This window comes from Microcaecilia unicolor, chromosome 7, assembly GCF_901765095.1.
Source record: "Microcaecilia unicolor chromosome 7, aMicUni1.1, whole genome shotgun sequence".
In the NCBI taxonomy this organism is placed as follows: Eukaryota; Metazoa; Chordata; class Amphibia; order Gymnophiona; family Siphonopidae; genus Microcaecilia; species Microcaecilia unicolor.
The window spans coordinates 185,653,789-185,678,417 of NC_044037.1; the positions used below are offsets into that span (position 1 = coordinate 185,653,789).

General features: G+C 49.1%; 1 long non-coding RNA gene across 1 annotated transcript in view; it reads right to left on the reverse strand.

Moving 5' to 3' along the window:
* Window positions 1–10,002: 10,002 nt before the first annotated feature.
* The window catches only part of LOC115475166, a 30,894-nt gene continuing 16,267 nt past the window's right edge, over window positions 10,003–24,629 (reverse strand). Inside the window, exon 2 of the long non-coding RNA XR_003942959.1 lies at window positions 10,003–10,117. This is a non-coding gene — a long non-coding RNA (uncharacterized LOC115475166). The remainder of the gene's footprint in view (window positions 10,118–24,629) is intronic.

The window sequence follows — 24,629 nt, forward strand, 5'->3', positions numbered from 1 at the left end:
AAGTAGAGCGCTTCCTCGCTCTCAGCATAGTGGCGATGACCTTGTCTGAGAAGCTCTGCTTGCCCCGACGCTGCCGCTCAATAGCCAGGCCGTAAGACCAAAGGGGGAGGGATCCTCCATCACCACGGGACCCTGATGCAACAGGCCCCGCTCCGCTGGCATCTGCAGAGGTCCGTCCACTGAGAGCCTGATCAAGTCCGCATACCAGGGACGTCTGGGCCAATCCGGACTCACCAGGATTATCCGGCCCGGATGCTTTGCCACCCGGCCTAGCACCCTGCCCAACATGGGCCAAGGCGGAAACACAAAGAGGAGCTCCTGAGTCGGCCACTGTGGGAGAAGAACATCTACTCCCAGAGATCGAGGGTCCCGTCCTCTGCTGAAAAAGCGCGGCACTTGGCAATTGGCTGAAGACGCCATCAGATCTAGGCTCGGCTGGCCCCAGCGCTTCGTGATGTCCAAGAATGCCTGAGCAATATTCATGACTCCCGCAATGTGGGCCGCCGACAGCTGTTCCAGGTTTGCTTCCGCCCACAGGCATAGCTTCATGGCCTCCTTGGCTAGAGGGGCGCTCCTGGTACCTCCCCGGCGATTGACATAGGCCACAGCCGTGGCATTGTCCAACAGGACCCGTACTGGCTTCAGCGCCAGGCCCGGGAGAAACTCCAAAGGCGCCAACCGAATGGCTCTGAGTTCCAGGAGGTTGATAGACCACTCTGCCTCTGCAGGGGACCAGAGCCCCTGCGCTGTCCTTCCCAAGCAGTGGGCTCCCCAGCCCCACAAAGAGGCGTCCGCCGTGACGAAAACCCACTCCGGGGTCACCAGAGGCATTCCTGCGGACGGCTTGTCTGGCCTCAGCCACCAGCTCAGCGCCTTGCGCACCGCTGAATCCAAGGGAAGGCGCACAGCGTAATCCTCCGAAGCTGGAGTCCATCGCTGCAGCAGAGAGAGCTGTATAGGTCTCATATGGGCCCTGACCCAGGGCACTACTTCCATCATGGCCGTCATAGAGCCCAACAGCTGCCCATAGTCCCAAGCCCGAAGAGAAGAGGCTGCTAGGAACTTGTCCACCTGAGCCTGAAGCTTGACAATCCGACTGTCTGGCAGGAACACTCTGCCCACTTGGGGTTCGAATCGAACTCCCAGATACTCCAGGGACTGAGTCGGGCGCAGCTGGCTTTTCTCCCCAGTTGATGATCCACCTCAGGGAGCTCACAAGAGCAATCACCCGGTCTGAAGCTCTGCCGCACTCTCATAAGAGGGGGCTCGGATCAACCAGTCGTCCAGATAAGGATGGACTTGGACTCCTTTCTTGCGTAGGAAGGCCACAATGACCACCATAACTTGGAGAAGGTCCGCGGAGCAGTAGCCAACCCGAAAGGGAGGGCTCTGAACTGGGAGTGTCCTCAGAACTGTAAAACGCGGAAAGCGTTGATGAGGAGGCCAGATGGGAATATGCAAGTAAGCTTCCTTGATGTCCAAGGATGCCAGGAACTCCCCTGCCTGCACTGCCGCTATAACAGAGAGGAGAGTCTCCATTCGGAAGTGCCGAACTTCCAAAGCCCGATTGACCCCTTGAGGTCGAGGATAGGCCGGACAAAACCTCCTTTCTTAGGTACCACAAAGTAAATGGAGTAACGTCCCTTGCCAGGGTGATCTTCTGGCACCGGAACGACCGCACCCAGGCGGATCAGATTGTCCAAAGTCTGCTGCACTGCCACAGCTTGACCGGAGACTTGCAGGGAGAGTGCACAAACCCGATTCTTAAGGGTCGTCAGAACTCTAGCTTGTAGCCGTCTCTGATGACTTCCAGCACTCAAGCGTCTGAAGTTACCCTGGTCCACTCACCCAGAAACGAGGACAGGCGTCCTCCAATCCGCACTGGGCCATGGACCAGGGCCCCGTCATTGGGTACGAGACCCTGGGGGAGGACCGGAGGACGCACCTCCGGGACGGCGGTCTCTGCGAAAGGAATGCTGCTTGGGGGAGAAGTTCCTCTTGAAGGAAGAGGGGGCAGAGGAGCCCGACTTGCCCGGGCGATACCAACGGGCTTCCTGAAACCGTCCTTTGGAGGAACCGGGGCAAGCACCACTGGCCCGAGCCCTGACCTCTGGTAACCTCTTGCCCTTAGACGTGCCGAGATCGGTCACAATTTTGTCCAGCTCGACCCCAAAGAGCAGCTTGCCTTTAAAAGGCAACTTAGCCAGGCGAGACTTAGAGGTGTGGTCAGCAGACCAATGCTTCAGCCAAAGCCAACGCCGCGCAGAGACTGTCTGAGCCATGCCTTTAGCTGAGGCTCTCAAGACATCATACAGCAAGTCTGCCAAATAAGCCAAGCCCGATTCCAGGGCCGGCCAATCAGCCCTCAAGGAAGGATCCGAGGGGGAAGCCCGCTGCACAATCATCAGGCACGCCCTGGCCACATAGAAGCCGCAAACTGAGGCCTGAAACTTAAAGCAGCCACCTCGAAGGACGACCTTAACGCCGCCTCCAATCTTCTGTCTTGGGCGTCCTTTAGGGCCGTGCCACCTTCCACCGGCAACGCCGTTTTCTTAGTCACCGCAGTGATTAAAGAATCCACGGTAGGCCAAAGAAAGGCCTCCCGTTCACCTTCAGGCAGAGGATAGAGGCGGGACATAGCCCTAGCCACTTTGAGGCTCGCTTCTGGGACATCCCATTGAGCCAAAATCAAGGTGCGCATGGCCTCATGCACGTGGAAGGTTCTAGGCGGGCGCTTCGTCCCCAGCATAATGGCGGAGCCAACAGAGGCTGAGGGAGAGACGTCCTCCAAAGAGGAAATCTTCAAAATGCTCATGGCCTGCACTAACAGGTTGGGCAAATCCTCTGAGCGTAAGATCCGCGCTGCAGAGGGGTCATCCGCTCCATCCGAGCGGGAATCCGTCTCCTCCAAGGAATCCCCAAAGGACCGTTGGGAGAACTCAGACACGCTGCCCTCATCTACATCAGAGGAGACAGAGTCCTCTAGGGCCTGGAAATCCACCCGAGGGCGTTTGTTTCCGGAGGCCTCAACCCCTTTGGCAGACAGGGGGGCAGGGGCAGCGTTTTGCATAAGAAAAGCCTGATGCAGCAGCAAAATGAACTCAGGGGAGAAACCCCCCGAACTGTGCACTTCTGCAGCTTGGGCCACGGCCCTAGACGCACCCTCAAACGGCGCTCGCAAGAGCGGGGGAGAAACGTGCTGCGCATCCAAAATGACATCCGGCGCGAAACTCCGAGAAGGAGCCGCGCGGGAAGAACGGCGCTTAACTTTGGCCGCTTTCTTACCGTCGCCCGAATCAAGGGCGACCATAGGATTAACGTCTCCCAGCTCAAGGGCGGCCCAAGAAGAAGCCGTCCGAGCAGAGTGGCCGGCCAACATGGAGTGGGCGAGCAGCGGGGGATAAGCGCTTATGGCGGGAAAAACCACCGCACCGGAGGAAGAACCGGAACATTGACCGGACTCCAAACTGATGCTCAACAAAGGCGATTCAGGCTTTGAAACCCCCGCATCCCCGCTAGACGCACACACGCGGTCCGGGGAGCGAATCTTCGCGCCCTCGCCCTCCGACGCCATAAGCCACGTGGAGACCGAACGGGGAACCCCCTGCCCACTATAAAAAGGTAAAATTACCTGCTTCTCGCTCCGAGCTGTAACGAACTGGTGTCCCAGTGAGCAGCTGCAATGGACGTAGAAATAAACGTTAAAATAAACGCCCTTAAAGGACGTCCAGTTTTTTTTTTTTTTTAAACGGAGTCAGCGGGAGGGGGGAGAAAAGGAGGGACCTGGCACCACCAGGTTTGCACTTGCTCAAGAAGAGCCCTCAACCCCAGGTACTCAACAAAACCTAAAAATTAGGCTTGGAGACCTAGCCAGAGCTGCTGCTGTGTGTGACCACCACCTGCTGAGATAGAGAACATACTGAGGAGTTTCCGGCAGCACATGACCACATATAGGGAGGCAAAAGGATTGCTCTCTATCTCCACCTGCTGGTAGATGGACACAACCCACCAGTCTATGGATTGATCAGCATGATGATATGGAAATGGGCAGTATTCACAATGGAGAAGGGTAGTTAGTGGGGTTCCTCAGGGATCTGTGCTAGGACCGCTGCTTTTTAATATATTTATAAATGATTTAGAGATGGGAGTAACTAGGGAGGTAATTAAATTTGCTGATGACACAAAGTTATTCAAAGTCGTTAACTCGCAACAGGATTGTGAAAAATTACAGAAGGACCTTACGAGACTGGGAGCCTGGGCGGCTAAGTGGCAGATGTTTAATGTGAGCAAGTGCAAGGTGATGCATGTGGGAAAAAAGAACCCGAATTATAGCTACGTCATGCAAGATTCCACGTTAGGAGTCACGGACCAAGAAAGGGATCTGGGTGTCGTCGTCGATAATACACTGAAACCTTCTGCTCAGTGTGCTGCTGCGGCTCGGAAAGCGAATAGAATGTTGGGTATTATTAGGAAAGGTATGGAAAACAGGTGTGAGGATGTTATAATGCCGTTATTACGCTCCATGGTGCGACCGCACCTTGAGTATTGTGTTCAATTCTGGTCGCCGCATCTCAAGAAAGATATAGTAGAATTGGAAAAGGTACAGCGAAGGGCGACTAAAATGATAGCGGGGATGGGACTACTTCCCTATGAAGAAAGACTAAGGAGGCTAGGGCTTTTCAGCTTGGAGAAGAGACGGCTGGGGGGAGACTTGATAGAGGTATATAAATAATGAGTGGAGTGGAACAGGTGGATGTGAAGCGTCTGTTCACGCTTTCCAAAAATACTAGGACCAGGGGGCATGCGATGAAACTAAAGTGTAGTAAATTTAAAACAAATCGGAGAAACTTTTTCTTCACCCAACGCGTAATTAAACTCTGGAATTCGTTGCCGGAGAACGTGGTGAAGGCGGTTAGCTTGGCAGAGTTTAAAAAGGGGTTAGACGGTTTCCTAAAGGCCAAGTCCATAAAGAGCTACTAAATGGACTTGGGAAAAATCCACAATTCCAGGAATAACATGCATAGAATGTTTGTACGTTTGGGAAGCTTGTCAGGTGCCCTTGGCCTGGATTGGCTGCTGTCGTGGACAGGATGCTGGGCTCGATGGACCCTTGGTCTTTTCCCAGTTTGGCATTACTTATGTACTACTAGTAAAAAAGGCCCGTTTCTGACACAAATGAAACGGGCGCTAGCAAGGTTTTCCTCGGAGTGTGTATGTTTGGGAGAGTGTATGTGAGAGTGACTGTTTGAGAGTCAGAGTGAAAGTGTGAGTGTGTGAGAGAGAGAGTGAGTCTGGGTGTGAGTGTGTTTGTGAGTGTGTGTGTGTGAGAATGAGAGTGTGTGCAAGTGTGTATGTGAGACACAGTGTGATAGAGAGTGTGTGTGTGTGCCCATCCATGCTCCTCTGTCCCCTGCCCCCTCCATTCTTCCCCTCTCTCCCTGAGCCCTGCCCTCCCAATCCATGGCCATCCATGTTACTCTGTCACCGGCCCCTCCGTTCATCCCTATCCAGCATTTCCCCTCTCTGCCTGAGGCCTGCCCTGCAATCCATATCCATCCATGCCCATCTGCCCCTCCATTCATCCCTATCCAGCAATTCCCCTCTCCCTGAGTCCTGCCCTTCCAATCCATGCTCCTCTGTCACCTGGCCCCTCCATTCATCCCTATCCAGCAATTCCCCTCTCTCCCTGAGGCCTGCCCTGCAATCCATATCCATCCATGCCCATCTGTCCCCTCCATTCATCCCTATCCAGCAATTCCCCTCTCCCTGAGTCCTGCCCTTCCAATCCATGTCCATCCATGCTCCTCTGTCACCTGCCCCCTCCATTCATCCCTATCCAGCATTTCCCCTCTCTGCCTGAGGCCTGCCCTGCAATCCATATCCATCCATGCCTATCTGTCCCCTCCATTCATCCCTATCCAGCAATTCCCCTCTCCCTGAGTCCTGCCCTTCCAATCCATGCCCATCCATGCTCCTCTGTCACCTGGCCCCTCCATTCATCCCTATCCAGCAATTCCCCTCTCTCCCTGAGGCCTGCCCTGCAATCCATATCCATCCATGCCCATCTGTCCCCTCTATTCATCCCTATTCAGCAATTTCCCTCTCTCCCTGAGTCCTGCCCTCCCAATCCATGCCCATCCATGCTCCTCTGTCCCCTGCCGCCTCCATTCATCCTTTTCCAGTAAGTCCCCTCTCTCCCTTCCATGACTCCCCCTCGCATCCATGCTCCTCTCTCTCCCATGTCCCAGCCTGGCCCGCCCTCTTCTCCCCCCCCCCTTCGCATCCATGCCCCCCCCCCCCCCTTCGCATCCATGCATCCCTTTTTGTTTTTTTTTCTTCTTTTTAAATTTACCTCCGTGGCGGTTCCGGCAGCGAAGCGTCAGGGAAGGAGGCGGCGCTCCCGACGTCTAGCTTTCCCTTCGCTGTGTTCCGCCTTCTTTTGACGTCATCCTTGACGTCAGAAGAAGGCGGAACACAGCGAAGGGAAGGCTAGACGTCGGGAGCGCCGCCTCCTTCCCTGACGCTTCGCTTCCGGATTTGTTTTTTTTTTTTTTCCGCCCTAGACGTCATGACGTTTGACACGAGGGCGGGGCAGAGACGGCTGGCTGGCTGGCTTGAAGGCTTCACACCACGAATCCACGAACCCTTCAGCCTGGGAGTGACGTCAGATGGCTTCATGTCTTCACAGAACGTTGTCCTCAGAACGTTGAGGGTGCGTTTTATTATATTAGATGTACTTATGTACTTATATATCTGCATATATGAAAGCCAATCTATATTATCTCCCCCCACTAATGTCTATACTTGCGCTTTAGTTCTGATTGCTCCTGTTGGTTGTACTAGGTCTGCTACTACTACTACCCCTGCCCGTGCCCACTTCCAGTACCTATTATCTGTTAGCCCCGGTTCAAATTCCCCGTTCCCTATTAGTGGTATCATGTCCGTGCAGTGTGGATTCCTATCCAGTAGCTGTACCAGAAACCTCCATGTGCGTCTCATGGGCGCTAATAATATATGTCGTTTCCAGTCTTTGGGTACTCTTTGTGTAGTCGCATGTAATAAGTAGTATGGGTGGAGTGGTTTAAATAGCGTTCTTTCTAAGTCCCACGGCGTATATACTTCCGTTCCCATTATCCAATCTGCCATGTGTCTCATCAAACAAGCCCAATTATATCTTCTTAAGTGTGGCATCCCCAACCCCCCAAGTTCCATCCCACCATAAAGTTTCTCCATCTTGAATTTGGGTTCCCCCCCCCAGCAAAAATGCGAAACCAGCTTGCTAAGTTGTCGAAGTTCTTTATTTTGAATATAGAGTGGTAAGTGTCTTAGGACATATAGAGGTGTATTTTCAAAGCATTAGACTTACAAAGTTCCATAGGTTTCTATGTAACTTTGTAAGTCTAAGTGCTTTGAAAATGAGCCCCATTGCCACATGGGGAAAAGCACCATACCATACATGCTAATCCTACCACTTAATGTCAAAGGTAGATGAGTTGGTCCGATAGTAGTGGGTTATCATATGTTGTGGTTTTTCACAAACAAATAAAATATTTTTAAATGATCTTATCTTATTATTTATTTGTTACATTTGTATCCCACATTTTCCCACCTATTTGCAGGCTCAATGTGGCTTACATAGTACCATAATGGCATTCGCCAAGTCTGGTAAGATCTAGTAATGGGAATGATAAATGAGATGATCAAATTTGCAGATGATACAAAACTATTCAAAGCTATTAAACTGCATGCACATTTCATGAAATTGCAAGAGGACTTTGGGAGACTGGAAGAATGGGCATTCAAATGGCAGATAAAATTGAATGTGGACTAGTGCAAAGTAATGCACACTTTGAAAAACAACCCAAACTATAGCTATATGATGCTTGGTTCCACATTAGGAATCACCACTGAGAAAAAGAATATAGATGTCATCATGGATGATATGTTGAAATCTCCTGTTCCGTGTGCGGCAGCAGCAAAAAAAGCAAACAGAATATTGGGAATTATTAGGAAAGAAATACAGATTTAAACAAAGAATATAATAATGCTTCTGTAAAGCTTTACTGTAAGACTGCACCATGAGTATTGTGTGCAATTCTGGTCACCATATCTCAAAAAAAGATATAGAGATGCATTTTCAAAGCACACAGATTTACAAACTTACATATCTTACTATGAGGGACATTTTCAATATGACATCTAAATCAGACTTTGGATGTCTTGCTGAAAACCTCCAAAAATCAAGTGGTAAACATGGCATTTTCAAACCTGAAAAACATCTTATCTTTTTGTTTCAAAAACAGCCATGTCCTAGATATTTTGTGCTTAGTCTCTCTCTCTTTTTGGATCATTTTTGAAAAAAAAAAAATGTCCAAGTGAAAAATGCACTAAATCAACCACTGGGATGTAGGAGGAACTAGTATTCTTAGTAGACTGGCCACAGAGACATCCAGGCAGAGCAGTGGAGCACTGCAGTGGACTTCACACAAAAGGTCCCAGGTACACATCTCACCCTCACCCCCTTATACTGTATGTTGAGCCCTCCAAAATCCACCAAAAACCTACTGTACACAACTACAATAGCCCTTATGCCTGCAGGTGTCACCAATATGTGGGTACAGTAAGTTCGTGGGTTTTGGGGGCTGACAATTTCCACCATAACTGTAACAGTTAAGAGTGAATTATGGGCCTAGGTCCCCTTCTCCACAGTGCACTGCACCAACCACTAGACCAGTCCAGGGACCTGCTTGCTGCTCTAACTGGACTGACTATATCATCTGAAGCTTTCGTAGAGGATTGTATGTACTGTTTCAGTCACATCTTTGGGGGGTGGGAGGGGGTCAGTGACCACTGGGGGAGTAAGGGGGTGTTATTCCATTATTCCTCCAGTGGTCATTTGGACATTTAGAGCACTTTTTTGTGGCTTAATTAATAATACGGGTCTAGACCAACACATCCAATTTTTAGCTCTGGATGCTTTTGTTTTGTTCCATTATGGCAGAGAAATGTCCAAGTGTTAGGAATGCCCAAATCCTGTCCTTAACACGCCCGTGACACACATTCTTGTGATTTGGACGCACTGCAAACGAACAGCATAGAAAAACATCTAAAAAATGGGTTCTGAAAACAGCGATTTGGATGTTCGAGAGAAAAAGGTTTATGCCACTTTTTGGATGTTTTTAAACTCTTTCAAAAATAAGCCCCTATGTAACTTTGTAAGTCTATGTGCTTTGAAAATGAGCACCATAGTGGAACTGGAAAAGAACAGGGAAGAGCAACCAAAATGATTAAGGAGATAGATTGACTTTCGTGCGAGGAAAGGCTAAAGATGTTAAGAATCTTCAGCTTGGAGAAGAGACAGCTAAGGCAAGATACGATAAGAGGTCTATAAAATCCTGAATGGAGTGGAAAGGGTAAATGCAAATAGATTGTTTACTCTTTCAAAATGTACATAGATTAGGGGACACTCCATGAATTTACATTTAGCATTTTTAATACAAATTAGAAAAAATATTTTTCACTCAGTGTATAGTTAAGCCCTGGAACTCATTGCTGGAGCAAGTAGTAAAAGCAGTTAATGCTACTGCGTGTTATTTTTTTGTTTTGAAAGGTGTAGACAAGTTTCTAGAGAAAACGTCCATAAGCTATTACTAAAGTAGACCTATGGAAAGCCACTGCTTATTCCTAGGGTCAAGTATCACGGAATCTTGCTACTTTTTGGGAGTCTACCAGGTACTTGTGACCTGGACTGACCCTTGGTCTGACCCAGTAGGTCCACTTTTATGTTCTTACGAAAAACAATAGAACTATAAAAACTACCCCCCCCCCCCCCCCAAAAAAAAAAAAAAAAACCCCAAAAACCTATTTAACTGGCCAGGCATGGCAGATAAGATAAAAGAATGTAAAGTTGGACAAATGTGATGTTGTGCAATGTCCTTACTGTGTATGATGTGGAACCACTTCCTCCTGGAAGAACCTCCGCACACTCTGTCTGAATATATCATGGTCTGTTGAGAAGATCCGCCGTGTTCCGATGTCCATTAAATTTCTGGCAGATGAGGTTTCCAAGCGGCTCGTTCTCTTGTCCTCATCTTGATGCTTCTGGCTGTGCTGGAATCTAGACATAATAAATAATATTAGAATGGCTATATCATAGGAGATCCAAATTACTGATTAGAGCACATGAAAAGACTGTAAAGCCCACTAAGGGACTCTTTCATTAAACCGCGCGATTCCTGTGCAGCAAATGCGACACAGCCCAATGCAACAGGGCCCAACAGGCTGCAGAACATTTGCCGTGCTGGGAATCGCTAGCACAGTTTAGTAAAAGGGGCCCTAAGTTCCCTGCCCAAATCAACAGATATACTCGTCAATTTCACACTACTCCAAAAACCTCTCCCAATTGTTCAGATATACAATGCAAGCACCTAGGGCCATAATAACCAAGCCTCCAGTTCTGCTAGCTCTGGCATTCTGACTTTAGTTGTGGTTGGCTTCCAATCATTTTAGCACCTTACAAAATCTGTCTAACATGTCAATGACAACTGCAATAAACAGCAGACCTGCAGCAAAATTCCTCAGGAGCAACCAGTAGTATATGGCAAAGTAGTAATCAAGAGATGACACACTAGGAAATAAAGCTGGGAGACGAATGTATGATTGACACAGGAAAGGATTCTATATGCTTAACAAAAACATATTAGAGTTATAATGTTTAGGACTTCATATAAAAAGTGGGTTTTCTCCATAATGCTTTATAAAATCTTTATATCATTGTACCTTATATTCTGTTGTTTAGAAAATATTATTTGAAATGCATTAAAAATCCTTCACTGATCTACACAATATACTCTCAAGATAAAAGAAAAATCACAGAAATATTCAAAAATTAGGAATAAGACAAAACATTTTGACTGCATAAGTCTTCACATGCCTTGACTCAATACTTGCTGGAAGCCCCAAATGTAGCAGTAACAGCCATGAGTCATTTAGGATAAATCAGTTTGCACAGAAGGATGGTGCAGTTTTGCCTATTATTTTCGGTAGACTAGCTCAAATGCTTTCAAATTGGCTGAGTATCTTTGTGGACTGCAGTTCTCAAGTCTGTCACTACTGGAGTTCAGGAAGCCAGAGAGGCCAAGCCTCATCCATATCCTTCACCAACTTTTCCCTGTCCTATCTGAACAGCAGCAGCAGGCCCTGAAAGGACAGCTGACAGAGAAGTTTCTTGGAAGCAGCGTCTGCAGCTCAATGGCACAACCACAACAAATGACGGACCCACCACATAGGACACCACCAACCAGGATGGAAGGATGGTAGCCAGAAAGGCCATGCCCGACTCCAGCTGAGACACCTAAGGGACATAAAACCAAAGTAGCATCACCCAGCCATGTAACCTCCACAAATGGCAGCCTTCACGCTTGCTGCCTCAGAGGTGAACCCCAGCCTAAGTTGCTGCTCCACTCGCTTCTCATGAGTTTCCTGAGAGTTAAGCCCCCTTGCACTTGAACAGCAGTCTTTTTTGTCACCACTACTTTGGGGTACTTCCAGTACCTTTCCACCTCCTCAAGGGCAAATAGATACAGGCAAATCCAGGGCCCTGCCCCCTTCAAAAGACCCATCCATGGCCTTCCACTCTATCAACATCATGCAAGAGAGTATCTTGTGAAGTGGAAAATGCTTCATGGGCCCTGCCAGTCCTTCCAAAAGAGGGTCACTTCATTGGGGTTGGCTGTGGGAGATCTGGAGAGCCCAAGGAACTCCAAAACATCAGTAAAACAAGCTCTTCATGTCTAAAAAGCTGGCTCAAATGGGACCGCTCTTGATTTTCCATCTCCTCCCTAGGAGGAGAATCCAGCTGCAATTCAAATCTGAAGCAGAATGAGTTTGAGAGACCCTCCAGCGGCCACTCTGTGCAACCTGGTCCCCCCCCCCCCCCCCCGTTATGCTTGGCCCGTACAGTGGGGCCCTAGCAGAGGCCCCTCCGCTGGCTAAAGTGCCAGCCTCCACCTGCAGGGCTTGCTTAAAATTTTGAGTTAAGCTCCAGAGCCAAAAGGGGCTAGGGACCCTCCTCCCAACAGCCAGACCCAGGATGAGTAGGATAGAAACACCCTTAATCCCCGATGGGTGCTGTGAGGTATCCTGCTGCAAGGAAATTGCAGAAGGAGAATAAACTGCATTTTCCAACATGGCTGCCATAGACATCGGGACCGAGGGTCCCAAGGACTTCATGCAGGGATCCTGCACAGCAGTTTGGACGGCTCCCCAACCCTGGGACCATCACCAAAGTTTGAAACGGTTCATCACAGGAGGAGCACAGAGCCAGCAGCTATTCCCAGCTGCCAACTTTTGCAGAGAAAACAGCATATGCCGGCAGGCATGACTAACTTTGTGGGTAGCACGTGCAAGCATGCCTCTTCGCTCGGGCTGATTTAGGCCTGGGACACTGGCATCTCCGCTATTCCCTTGCTCACTGTGGGTGTGCACTCTCTTTTCTTTTTAAAAAAGAAAAGGCAGATTAAAAAAAAAAAAACTCATTTAGCTTTATTCCCTTAAGAAGGAAATAAATCTAAACCAGAAAAAGCCAATGTTTTTGTTGTTGACCTACTTAGGGAGCTGCAGAGGAGTCTGGAGGAAGGACACCCAAAACAGGGCATACAGTAACAAGGGAGGGAGGATGGGACCTTGACCCCTCTGGCAGGGTCCCAAGGAGCTGATCTAACGCCTCACCCAGTGGCCAGTAAAATGCAGAACTGGGAGGGCAGCAGAGCTATGCGCCACGCTCAACCAGGTCCAGTCCTCGGAATCAGGGGATCGGCTGTTAGGCTCTATTATGCTGTGCAGCCTTGGCCTGGAGATCAGGGAGCTAGGCCAGGGACCAGGAGCACCAGCCTGAACAACTTACCATCTGCTAAAAGAAGAGAAAATACTGGAGTTTTCCACCGAGCACCAGCCCCTTATACCAGTGACTTCATTGGAAAAGATCTTTTTTTTTTTCACTTCCATCTGCTGGTAGGAGGGGATAGCATGTATTCGATCAGAATAGTCCAGCTCCAGATGACAAAAGTTAAATTTCTGCCCGTTCCCAAGCTCGCAGGCGAGGTATCCTCAGGAGCAGACGGACCTGATTCTGAAGCTTGCACTGCATTAGGTCAGGAATATTGACGACCCAGCCCAGACATTGCAGTACTGAGACCACTCTGGCTCTTACATGACAACTCTCTTCTGCAGAGTCTGCTCTGATGAGCCAATCATCGAGGTACGGGAGAACCTGGATACCCTCTCGCCTGAGAAAGGCAGTTACTACCACCATTACCTTGGAAAAGGTTCGGGGAGCTGTGGCAAGGCCCGAAAATGGAAATGTTTTCCCAACACTGCAAACCGGAGGAACCGTTGATGCGGGGGCCATATAGGAATGTGCAAGTAAGCTTCTTTTAGCTCCAGAGATGTGACGAATTCTCCTGGCTGTACCGCCACAATGACGGAGCGCAGGGTTTCCATGTGAAAATGCCGCACTCTTAGTGACTCGTTAACTTTCTTTAAGTCGAGAATGGGCCGAAAAGACCTGCCTTTTCGAGGCACCACAAAATAAATGGAGTAACGTCCGCAGCCGTGTTCGGCGGGAGGCACAGGGATCACCAAGGTGCAACAAGACTTGTAAAGTCTCCTCTACCGCCGCCCGTTTGACGGCAGTACCGCATCGGGACTCCACAAACACGTCTCTCACCAGGGCACCAAATTCCAATCGGTAACCTTCTCTGATCAGGTCCAAGACCCACTGATCTGAGGTAATCTTGGTCCACTCCTCGAGAAAGAGGGAAAGGCGTCCTCCTACAGCTGTAAAGGAGGAGTGGACCGACGTCCCATCATTGTGGAGGACGGCCCTGAACTCCTGGCCTTGAGCCTACCGCTGCGGAGCATTTGTCCGAGCGAAAGGAGTTCCTCTGCTGAAAGCGGGCACATTGAGTACACCCAGCAGAGCGCCCCGGGCGATACCTTCTAGCTTCACGGAAGCGAGGTCTGGAGGGGGGAACCACTTGACCCTTGGAGCGCCACTCTCCGACGGGGAATTTACCCGTCTATGCTTAGCGTGCATCCAACGCTCAGGGGCATCCACGTCTGCCATCAGCCCCGGGCCATCATCAGTCGGAGGGGAACCAGGTAGCAATGCAGTGTCAGACACCTGCGGCAGAGCTCTTTTCAGCATGAAGGCTTTATGTAAAATAAGCACAAACTCGGGGTAGAAAAACTCACCCTGACCTCCCGTCTCCGAATTAGGAGCCACGGGGAACGTAGCTCCTTTGGTAGCCTCGGCCCGAGGTGCCCCTCTGCTCTCAGACTCCTCTGCAACCGCAGGGGTCGAGCCATGCGGCGCTTCCAAGATGGCGCCTGCTGCCAGCTCCATCGAGCGGGAAGAATCATCGCTCGCCATGCTTGTACTGGCTCTACCGTCTAAACAGCACGTTTTATAGAGCCCCACTGCTGATCTGCACTTGCCACAATGGGAACAGCGCTTAACTCCCTCAGCAGCCATCGCCGAAAAAGGCGTAATAAAATTCAAAAAGGCGGCTTCGTGCCAAAATCACCTCGATTGGAACGCCGTCCGCGGGCCCTTCACGGAGGAGCTGAGTACCGCTCTTACCTCAAAGGACTGAGTCCACGAGCTCTGGTCACGCTGCACAGTCAGGAAAAGCCTCAGAAATAGCAGCGCTGAAAAGCGCTTTTTTTTTTTTTTAACGCTGTGAGGAAAGTTGGAGGCAAACAGCTACAAAGGCACTCCGGAGGCAGAAGAGGGTGGGAAAGGCAGGGAAAGGGCAAACCTATATGCCTGCATCCACACAGGGGGAAGGGTAAGGCAGGGAAAGGGCGAACCTATGTGCCTTTAAAGTGGGCTCCACTTAGCCACAACACCCCTGCTACAACTGGCAAAAGCAAAGGAGCCACCCCAGGCAGAATCTTCAAGGAGCTGAACAAGCTGCGTCCAACCCTGCTGGGAGATAGAGAAATACTGAGAAGCAGATGGAGCTAGCCATCCCAGAGGCACTATGGTTTTCAGTGTTCTTTATCTCCCCCTGCTGGTAGGTGGACACAACCCATTCGTAATGGATTCATCTGCTGCTGATGACAAGGAAGTTTAAGCCTTTCACATTCAATGTACTAATATTAACATGCATCTCCCGCTACCCGTGCCTTCTGCCCTCCCCCTCCCTCAAGCTCCCCACTTCCCCCAGCCCTCCTCCCTCACCCTCCAACCCTTCCCATATTCCAAGAACATGGGCATAAATAATTGAGGCAGTGCCCATTAGCTCAACAGCTTCAGTGATCTCCCCCCACCCACCAGGACCATGACAACACATTAAAACAACACCCACACAGCAATACATCCCCCTGTGGAGCTATGCATTAGATAACCCCTCCCCCCATGCTCATATAAAATCCACAAACACAACCAGACCACTCATCCAACAGAACAGGGTAAAAATATAGATCCCCGTAACATGAAGCCTGCATGACGAATGTCCAGCACTCTCAGGGTAGGCAGATCTCCAAACAGCACCTTCTGTTCAGACAATCAAACAAGAAAGCCCCTTCAAGTGGTTAATCCTTCAGGCGCTTCCTTTGACGAACCGGACAGGTGATGGTCCTTGTGGTCTCGAGGTTTGCCCCACTGTACTTGTTTCCACTTTGGGGCCAGCTGTCTCTGGTCCTTTTTATGCAGCTCTGCTAGCGTTTCTTCCGGGAGATTAGCTACTTGCAACTGCTGCAAAGCTTTCCACGCATCTGCCAGGGATTGGGCCTTTTTAATGACGCCGTTAAAAGTGAATTGCAAGCCACAGGGAAAGGTCGACATATCTGATATTTGCCTCTCACAGAAAGGTCATCACACCCAAGAACTCTCTTCTCCACCAAAGCATGGAAAATCTCAATCCTTAGTGCCGTTGTAAAGCGGACTGCAGCCTCAATAATCTCAGTACTTTCTCTTTAAGTGAAAAATCTACACCACTATATCTCGGGGCAAAATGTCTTGATTAATACCAAGAGCCCTATGCACTTTGTCCAACCTAATGCCAGGGAGTGTTCCGGTACTGGATCCTCAGCTTGTAGAATATGGCAAACAATGTCTTGAACTACCTCTGGGAGAAAGTGGGATGTTTGACCATGGAAAACCAAAGACTGGACAGATGGATTCTTAAAACAGTTGTTTGCACATGATTTTGTATGTACCCTAGACAGAAAGGACTTTTGCGCAGATTTGTGTGCAAAGTCTTTGGCAGCACATTCAAACCCATCTTAATAGAGCTATTGGCTATTCTGTGCAGATGCACACAGTGCACAAAAGGAGGCTGAGCACAACACTGGAGCTTTAACCCAGATCTGAGGAGGCATAAATGCTTTGCTCCTTCTTCCACGATGGTGTTAAGAAATATTTCACACCTCTTTCTTCCATTTACTGCTCTGAGTACAAGGATCCATACATAATTAAAAAAAAAAATCACAGCTTGAGAGGAGGCATGCTGAAAAAAGAGTAAAGTGCTGGACTGTTGATAAAAGAGCATCAGTACTAGCACTACTAGTACATACGCTTAAAAGCTATTTTGTGCATAAATATTGGCATTTATGCATACAATGACATTCTAGCATCCACTTCGATATATATGCATGCAATCTGATGAAAACCGATACAAATTTGTGCACAAAGCAGTTTCCACTAGCACAGAACCATGCACAAATGCTTCCGGTATGCTCTCCCATGTTAGCACATATTTTCTGCACATGCTTTTGCTTACAGAATTGGGGTGCAGAATTTTTGTGTTATGCTAATGCTAGGAAACTGTCGCGTTCTCGAGGCCCTTGGTATGCTGTCAGGTCCTCGGGGCCGCACTGGGAATCGTGAGCCCTTGGGCCCCTGCCGAGGAGCGGCAGAGGCACGCAAGACCATCTTGGAACCGGACATACAGAAGAACAGGACTGGAACTCGGGATCGGAAGAAGGCAACTGGAACCGGCAGGACAGGATCCGTTTCACCTGCGCTTGACCACCGTTCCGCTAGAGTTGAGCTCTAGCGTGAAGGCGGCCGGCAGGACTTGTAGGACAGGGCCGGAACAGGAGAACTAGAGGACCCACCCTGGGTTTAGGAAACACAAGGGAGACTAGACTAGGAACTAAACTCAGACAGGGAGCTGCTGCACCGCCACTAGCAAGAACCAGAAGGCAGATCAAGGAGACAAGACATACGCAGACTAGCAGGAGCAAAGACTAGGGCAACATGCCAGCAAGGCAGACTGGGGATCAGGGAATACCCAGCGGGTAAACCCACTAGCTAGGAAGCAGCAGGAAACAGGAACCACGCCCTGGCAATAAACACTAGCTAGACAGAGACAGGATTCAGGATACACACTCAGGAAATACAAGCAGGGTAAGCACACAGACTAGGCAAGGCAGGACTCAGGATATACAAACAGGGTAAGCACACAGACTAGGCAAGGCAGGATAGGCAACAGAGCGAACAGAGTAAACCAGGAAGAACAGGCCAAGGGTCTTGGGCCGGCAGCAGAGCAAACAGAGTAAACCAGGAATATCAAGCCAAGGGTCTGAAGCCACAGCCGCTCCACACACCTAGTGGAACTCACAAAGGCTGAGGCTTCACATGCAGACAGAGAACAAACACGGATAGAGGCTTCACCCCCAAACACAGAGTAAGCCAGGAACAGAGGCTTCACCCCAAACACAGAGTAAGCCAGGAACAGAGGCAGGGAAGACCCCCCATGGGAAGACAACAGACACAGAAAGAAGCTGGTCTGGAACCCAGCGAGAGGCTAAGCAGTAGTGCAGCAGACACCTACTAACCTGACCTGGCCTAAGAGCATAACACTTCAATGCAAAGGCACTGAATGCCAGCCCAGCACTTCCTTATGAAGGCTCTCACTGATGAGTCACCAGCAGTAGGACAGAAACAGGAAGTACACTGACCCCAAAGAGAGGCTTGACACACATAGGAAGTGAGCCCACAGGAAAAACAAGCAGCAGTCATCTTGGAAGCTGGCACAGAGGAGGCGGCAGCCATCTTGGAAGAGGCATAGCCCACACAGGTGAGGTCCAGTAAGGCAATCAGCACACAGAGCCAGAAAGAAACTAAGACAGACACAGAGACAAGCAGAAGCCAGCACAGCCACTGACTCCCAGAAACAGGGTAAGTATGAGGGTGGTCACGGCCACAGATGTGACAGAAGCCATGCGTAAAACTCTAATGCAAGGTAACAGTATCAGCCCCTCACTGTTTCAAGGTCAGTCAGTCAGATCTTCTTTAAAGTTTTCAACTTCTTAAACCATAGGTTTGTTATTTTCTTTCTGCTCCTTCTCTAAGGGGCTCATTTTCAAAGCACTTAGACTTACAAAATTCCATAGTAACCTATGGAAGTGCTTTGAAAATACCCCTCTAAGTCTGCTAAGTAGTTTTAGTTCTAAATGCATTATTCACTGATCCAACCAACTATGCATGAGTTTTGTCCTTGCCTTGAAGTTCAAGGGCAACAGTGCTCTGTTTACAAGTTGGTGATCTTGAAAACATTAATATTTTTTCCTCGCTGAGCCGATGGCACTTTGGAAAGCAAAATACCACATATCAAGCTTAGACAGCTTGAATTACACTGACAATCTGCAGAGGTGTATCCATGATAGTCTTAAAATAAGCACTTTTGCACATGAAGTCTGCAGATGGAAGCCAAGGTTATTTCTGCACAAAGCAATAAAGGTAAAATTATGTATCATACCTGATAATTTTCTTTCCATTAATCATAGCTGATCAATCCATAGACTGGTGGGTTGTGTCCATCTACCAGCAGGTGGAGATAGAGAGCAATCCTTTTGCCTCCCTATATGTGGTCATGTGCTGCCGGAAACTCCTCAGTATGTTGATATCAAAGCTCCATCCGCAGGACTCAGCACTTAGAGAATTACACCCACAAAGGGACACTCTGCCCAGCTCACCACCGCCGAAACGGGGGAGGGGAATTAACGCAGCTCATCCCCACACAAGTTGGGGAGGGGAATCCGTCCAGCTCATCCCCGCGGAGCGGGGGAGGGACACCACACCCGCCGATGCGGGGGGATCTGGCTTAGCCTGCAACCGCAACCGTCATCACGTTTAGACGCGAGGGCAGGGCAGAGAGACATGGGCAGAGAGAGATCTACACCGTTACGAACCCTTGAGTGAAGCCACGGAGTCAGATTCAGAACGTTGGATGTGCTTTTTATTATAGTAAGAAGATGTTTTATTTATATATATATATATATATATATATATATATATATATATATATATATATATGGAATCATAGCAAAGTTAATCAGGTATTTAACCGCAAGTGTCTGGGTTGTTATTGGTCTTATTTATATATGGTTCATCAAACATATAAATGGCAAGTGACCGACTCACCTGCAAATGCGTAGCCTTCCCTCTCTGTCCCGCCCCCGCGTCAAGACATGATGATGGAACAGAGAGGGAAACTTCGCTGAGGAGTGCACCACATGGAAGGGGAGGGAGGGAACCGCCGAGGTCACTACCGCTCCCCTCCCCCACCCCCACCCCCAAGGTCGCTGCCAGCCTCCCTCCACCCGGGCCGGGCCCTCTCTTCTCCACTGAACTTACAGCGCCAAAACTGCAGCAGGCAGATTAGCTCCTGTGCCTTCCTTCCCTGCCTGTGTCCCGCCCTCGCCGACGTTACGTCACACGAGGGCGGGACACAGGCAGGGAAGGAAGGCCGACGGGAGGCGCTCTGCCTGCTGCAGTTTCGGAGGTGAGGCGCTGTACGTTTAATGGAGAGGAGAGGGCCCGGCCCGGGTGGAGGGGGGAGCGGTAGCGGCGACCTCGGGGGGGGGGGGGGGGGTGGCGACGGGCAGGAGAAATGCTGGACATGGGAGGTCTCAGGAGGGGGGCCTTGGAGCTGGCTGGGAGGGAGGGACGGAGGGGGGGCCTTGGAGCTGGGAGGGAGGGACAGAGGGCCTTGGAGCTGGCAGAGAAAGAAGGAGGATGCTGGACATGGGAGGTCAGAAGGAGGGGGGCCTTGGAGCTGGGAGGGATGGACAGAGGGGGGTCCTTGGAGCTGGGAGTAAAGGAGGGAGGGTGGGAGTTAGACATCAAAATAGAACATACCAATACTCGCCCGTTTTAACGGGCTTAACGGCTAGTATATAAATACACCAATGTGCTGTATTTATATATGAACCACTGAATGCATCATTCTCTTTAAAACATAAAAACAAAACATGAAAAACCAACTGAAACTGATGATTTAAATTAATCTACTGTGATTTATTTAAATTGCTAAAGAATACACTGCCTATGCACACAACGGGGCTCATTTGCAAAAACACAAAGTTCCATAGGTTACTATACAACTTTGTAAGTACTATGAAAACAGGCCTCTCTATCACTGATGAAACACACACTGTGAACTGAAATGTGCCTTGAAGTCACCAGCTGAGCCATCATTTTACCCTGATTTTGCAAATACCTTAATTCCTGCTCCTGAGACTGCTTCCACCCAGATGCTTTATCCTGAGGTTGCTGTAGGCTTGGCCTTGCCCCTGGAACTTGGACTCTTGCATCATAGATAAGCAGCTTATAATCAACTGCTCATGCCCCAGTCAGAAAATTAAAACAGAAAAGTAACTTAAGAAACCAGTCTATTTAAAACATTTATTACCCAGTATTCTATTCCTTTGGGGACCTATTATTGAAACAAAACCTTTTCATGTAAACTGAAGTTGCTGGAGTGGTTGTCTAGAGACAGCAGGATAAATAGCATATTAGTAGGTGGCATCTTCTGAAAGAATCTCAAACTTTCAACAAGTGTGATGAATAAAATCCAGTGAACATAACCAGTGCTTCACATCAATGAGAAAAAGGATGGTATGAACAGAATTCATAATGAATTTCTCTTTAGAGGAATATATTCAGATGTCTAAGATTCTTCGAAAAATATTTGGAGTAGAAACCTGCTTGAGCCTCCTCCGGTTGTCTTGGAAGACATCTCTAGGAGACTTGCTCATCAGGATGTAAGAATGTGATCCCCTAGGAAGACACACCTAATCCCATCAGATTTTCAGGATATCCACAGTGTATATGCATGAGATAGATTTACATACCAAGGAGGAAGTGCATGCAAATCTATCTCATGCCCATGCATTGTGGATATCCTGAAAACCTGATGGGACTAGGTATGTCTCAAGGACTGGGATGAGAAGCACTGCCCTAGAGATCAGTATAAGTGGAGTCCATAGTCCCTACCCAGACACTACCCAGACCACCACCATGTTTACAGTTATTTCTTTCAGGCATCTTTGAAGAGAGTAATGCAGTGTTTCTGTTGGGAAAGGGAACAATTATGCTCTGAATTCTCAAAGAACAAATACAGAATTAGGATGCCCCAACATGTGTGGTTTTTTTTTTTCATCATAGCAAGGTTAATAAGGTTCACAAGTATCTGAAATCATTGGCTGGTACTGTGACAAATACTCCCAGAGCTCAGAATTGGTGTAAAATTATGAGCATACACAGCCCTTCCCAAATGCATGCCTCCACAGGTATTTCTATAGCACAAGAGGTACAACCCTTGGGGATGTACAATTTAATCTGCTCACTACAAAGAACATCTGTTATGGGTAAGCAATTTTGCTTTTACCATCAATGAACAGGACTGAATCAGACACATACTGTATATACTCGTCTATAAGTCGATCTCATGTATTAGTGGCGGGCAGTTTTAGGACTAAAAATGGCCAGAAATACTGTGACCCTTATATGTCAAGGCTGGGTCCCACATTGCTCCCTCTCCTCTCCAATATCTCTCCTGCCTTTCCCAAACCCACCACATTCCCCTCCCTTCCTATAGCCCACAGCTTCACAGATTTCAACAAGGTCTGAACAGACTTCAGCTAGAAGGAAACAGATAAATCATCAGATTTCAGTATGTGAGAATTATATAATTATCCCTCACTGATAAGTCCTCTCTGTCACGATTGTGACTATATTCCCTGTCGGACTTCCTTTGGGGTTCCTCCAGCCAAGCCAAGTCTGTTTGTAAATCTTGAAGCCTTGTGAAAATCCTGAAATCCGTTCCAGTCCAGGCTAGTCCATTCCGGGATCCTGTTCCAAACAAGCCATGCTCTGCTGTTGTTGCTCCCAAGCCCCACCCACCCTTACTGGTGACCTCATCTGTAGTGCCTTCATTAAGCACCTGGGACCTTTCAGGCTTTGCCTTTGCAACAGAGGTCGTCTGAAGAGTTGCTCGTCGGTGAGTGTTTGTTGAAGTGCTACCCTGCTTACTTCTTATTCCGGCTTGACCCTGCTTGTTTCCTGGAGTATTCTACTGTTGCTGCCTGCCTTTTACCCTGCTTGTTCTGTGGAGTATTCTACTGTTACTGCCTGCCTTTGTTCCTGCTTGTTTCCTGGGCTACTTGACTGCTGGCTGCCTGCTGGACCCTGCAGTTCTGGTTTTCCCTTCTCTCCCATAGTCCTGCCGGCTGCCCGCACCCAGGGGCTCAACCCCTGGGGAACGGCGGTCAAGCACAGGTGAAGTCTAGCTGTTCCTGCCCTACCTGTTCCATCTTGCACTGCCTCAGCTGCAGCTTCAGTCCGGTGGTTCCAGTCCTGTTTTTACCAGTCCGTCTGTTCTGCCTTATCTCGTGTTTGGGTGGTTCTCCTGCTGCTGCCGCTCCTCGGCAGTGGTCCAAGGGCTCATGAGTCCAGATTATCCATAGGAGTCTGACACTTTCCTCTAAACTTTGGCAAGTTCACAAGCTCTTTCAACACCATCTCAACTAAACTTCCTCTTTGAACCTATCGCTTTAAGCCATCAGCCAATTAAACGGCTTTTAGCTACAGCTGTCTCCAGGTCACCTGATAGTTGTCAAGTATATTTCCCTGCAGGCATGCTCTCCTCTCAGTGTATATGCTCAAAACAAACTTTCAACCAGCCAGAACATTTACAGATTTTAAACAATCACTACTATTTATTTTTATCACTCCCCAGTCTCTTATGCTTATTAAATGGTTGATAGGTTTAAACAGCAAGTGTTATACTACTACTACTACTTAACATTTCTAGAGCGCTACTAGGGTTACGCAGCGCTGTACAATTTAACAAAAAGGACAGTCCCTGCTCAAAGGAGCTTACAATCTAAAGGGGGAAATGTCAAGTTGGTGCAGTCTAGATATCTTGAATAGAGGTATAGTGGTTAGGTGCCAAAGGCGACACTGAAGAGGTGGGCTTTGAGCAAGGATTTGAAGATGGGCAGGGAGGGGGCTTGGCGTATGGGCTCAGGGAATTTATTCCAAGCATGGGGTGAGGCGAGGCAGAAAAGGCGGAGCCTGGAGTTGGCGGTGGTGGAGAAGGATACTGAAAGGAGGGATTTGTCTTGAGAGCGGAGGTTACGGGTAGGAACGTAGGGGGAGATGAGGTTAGAGAGGTAAGGGGGGGGGGCTGCAGATCGAGTGCATTTGTAGGTTAGTAGGAGAAGCTTGAACTGTACGCGGAACCTGATCGGAAGCCAGTGAAGTGATTTGAGGAGAGGGGTGGTATGAGTATATCGGTCCAGGCGGAAGATAAGACATGCAGCAGAGGGAGGAAGTGACGTCACCCATGAAGATGGCGGTTTAGCCCTTTTGCTCCTGCTCATCACAGCACAAAAAGCACGAGGTCTCCCGACAGGGGTAGCGTTGCTGCAATTTTTTTTACCCCCAGCGATAGCCACAAAGTGCGTGCATCAAATCGCGATGAGCACGCAAGCGGACCTGAGCCAATTCGGCTTTAAAAGCGGAGCATCGGCGAACCGCGAGGCAGGAGCAGGCGACCCTCCCCCATGCGCCGGAAAACGAACGGCTGAGGTCACTCAGAACAGCCCATGCCTTTTCGGGGAGGAACCGGAGTCGTCAGCGGTGGACCCCTTAGCGGAGTTAAAAGAATGGCTGCAGGAGATCCGGACTGATGTAAAAGCGGTCCGGGCGGAATTGGAAACGCTGGGATCCGACCTCCGAGGTGAAATCAGAGACTTGGGGGGTCGCGTGGAGAAGGTGGAAACCCGGATAGAAGAACACTCGGAAGAGATTGGGGCACTGGACAGAGCGGTCGCAGATGTTCGTTTGGGCCAGCAACAACTGACAGATAAGTTGGAGGACTTAGAGAATAGAAGTAGAAGGCATAACCTACGCTTCAGGGGCATACCTGAAACCCCGGAATATATTGATTGCGAGGCAGTGGTCCAGAAAGTGGTGAGCGCCATCTTGGAAGAGGCAGGAAATCCGCTGGGGGCCGAGGGAGTAGGCCTGGAACGCTCCCACAGATCTTTGGGTCCAGCGAGACAAAATCTACCCCGTGATATTATTGCCTGCTTTCAAGACTACAAGTTGAAGGAACGGGTGCTCCAGGCGGCAAGACGCCTCCAAAGTTTTAAATGGGACACATTCCCAATAGAAATCTATCAAGATTTGGCGGCGGCTACCTTAAAATGCCGCGCGGAGTTGAAACCAGTCACAAGGCGGATGCAGGAATTGGGGATCCGATACCGCTGGAAACACCCTTTTGCTCTAGTATTTTATAAAGATGGGCGGATGCATCAGGTGAGATCAC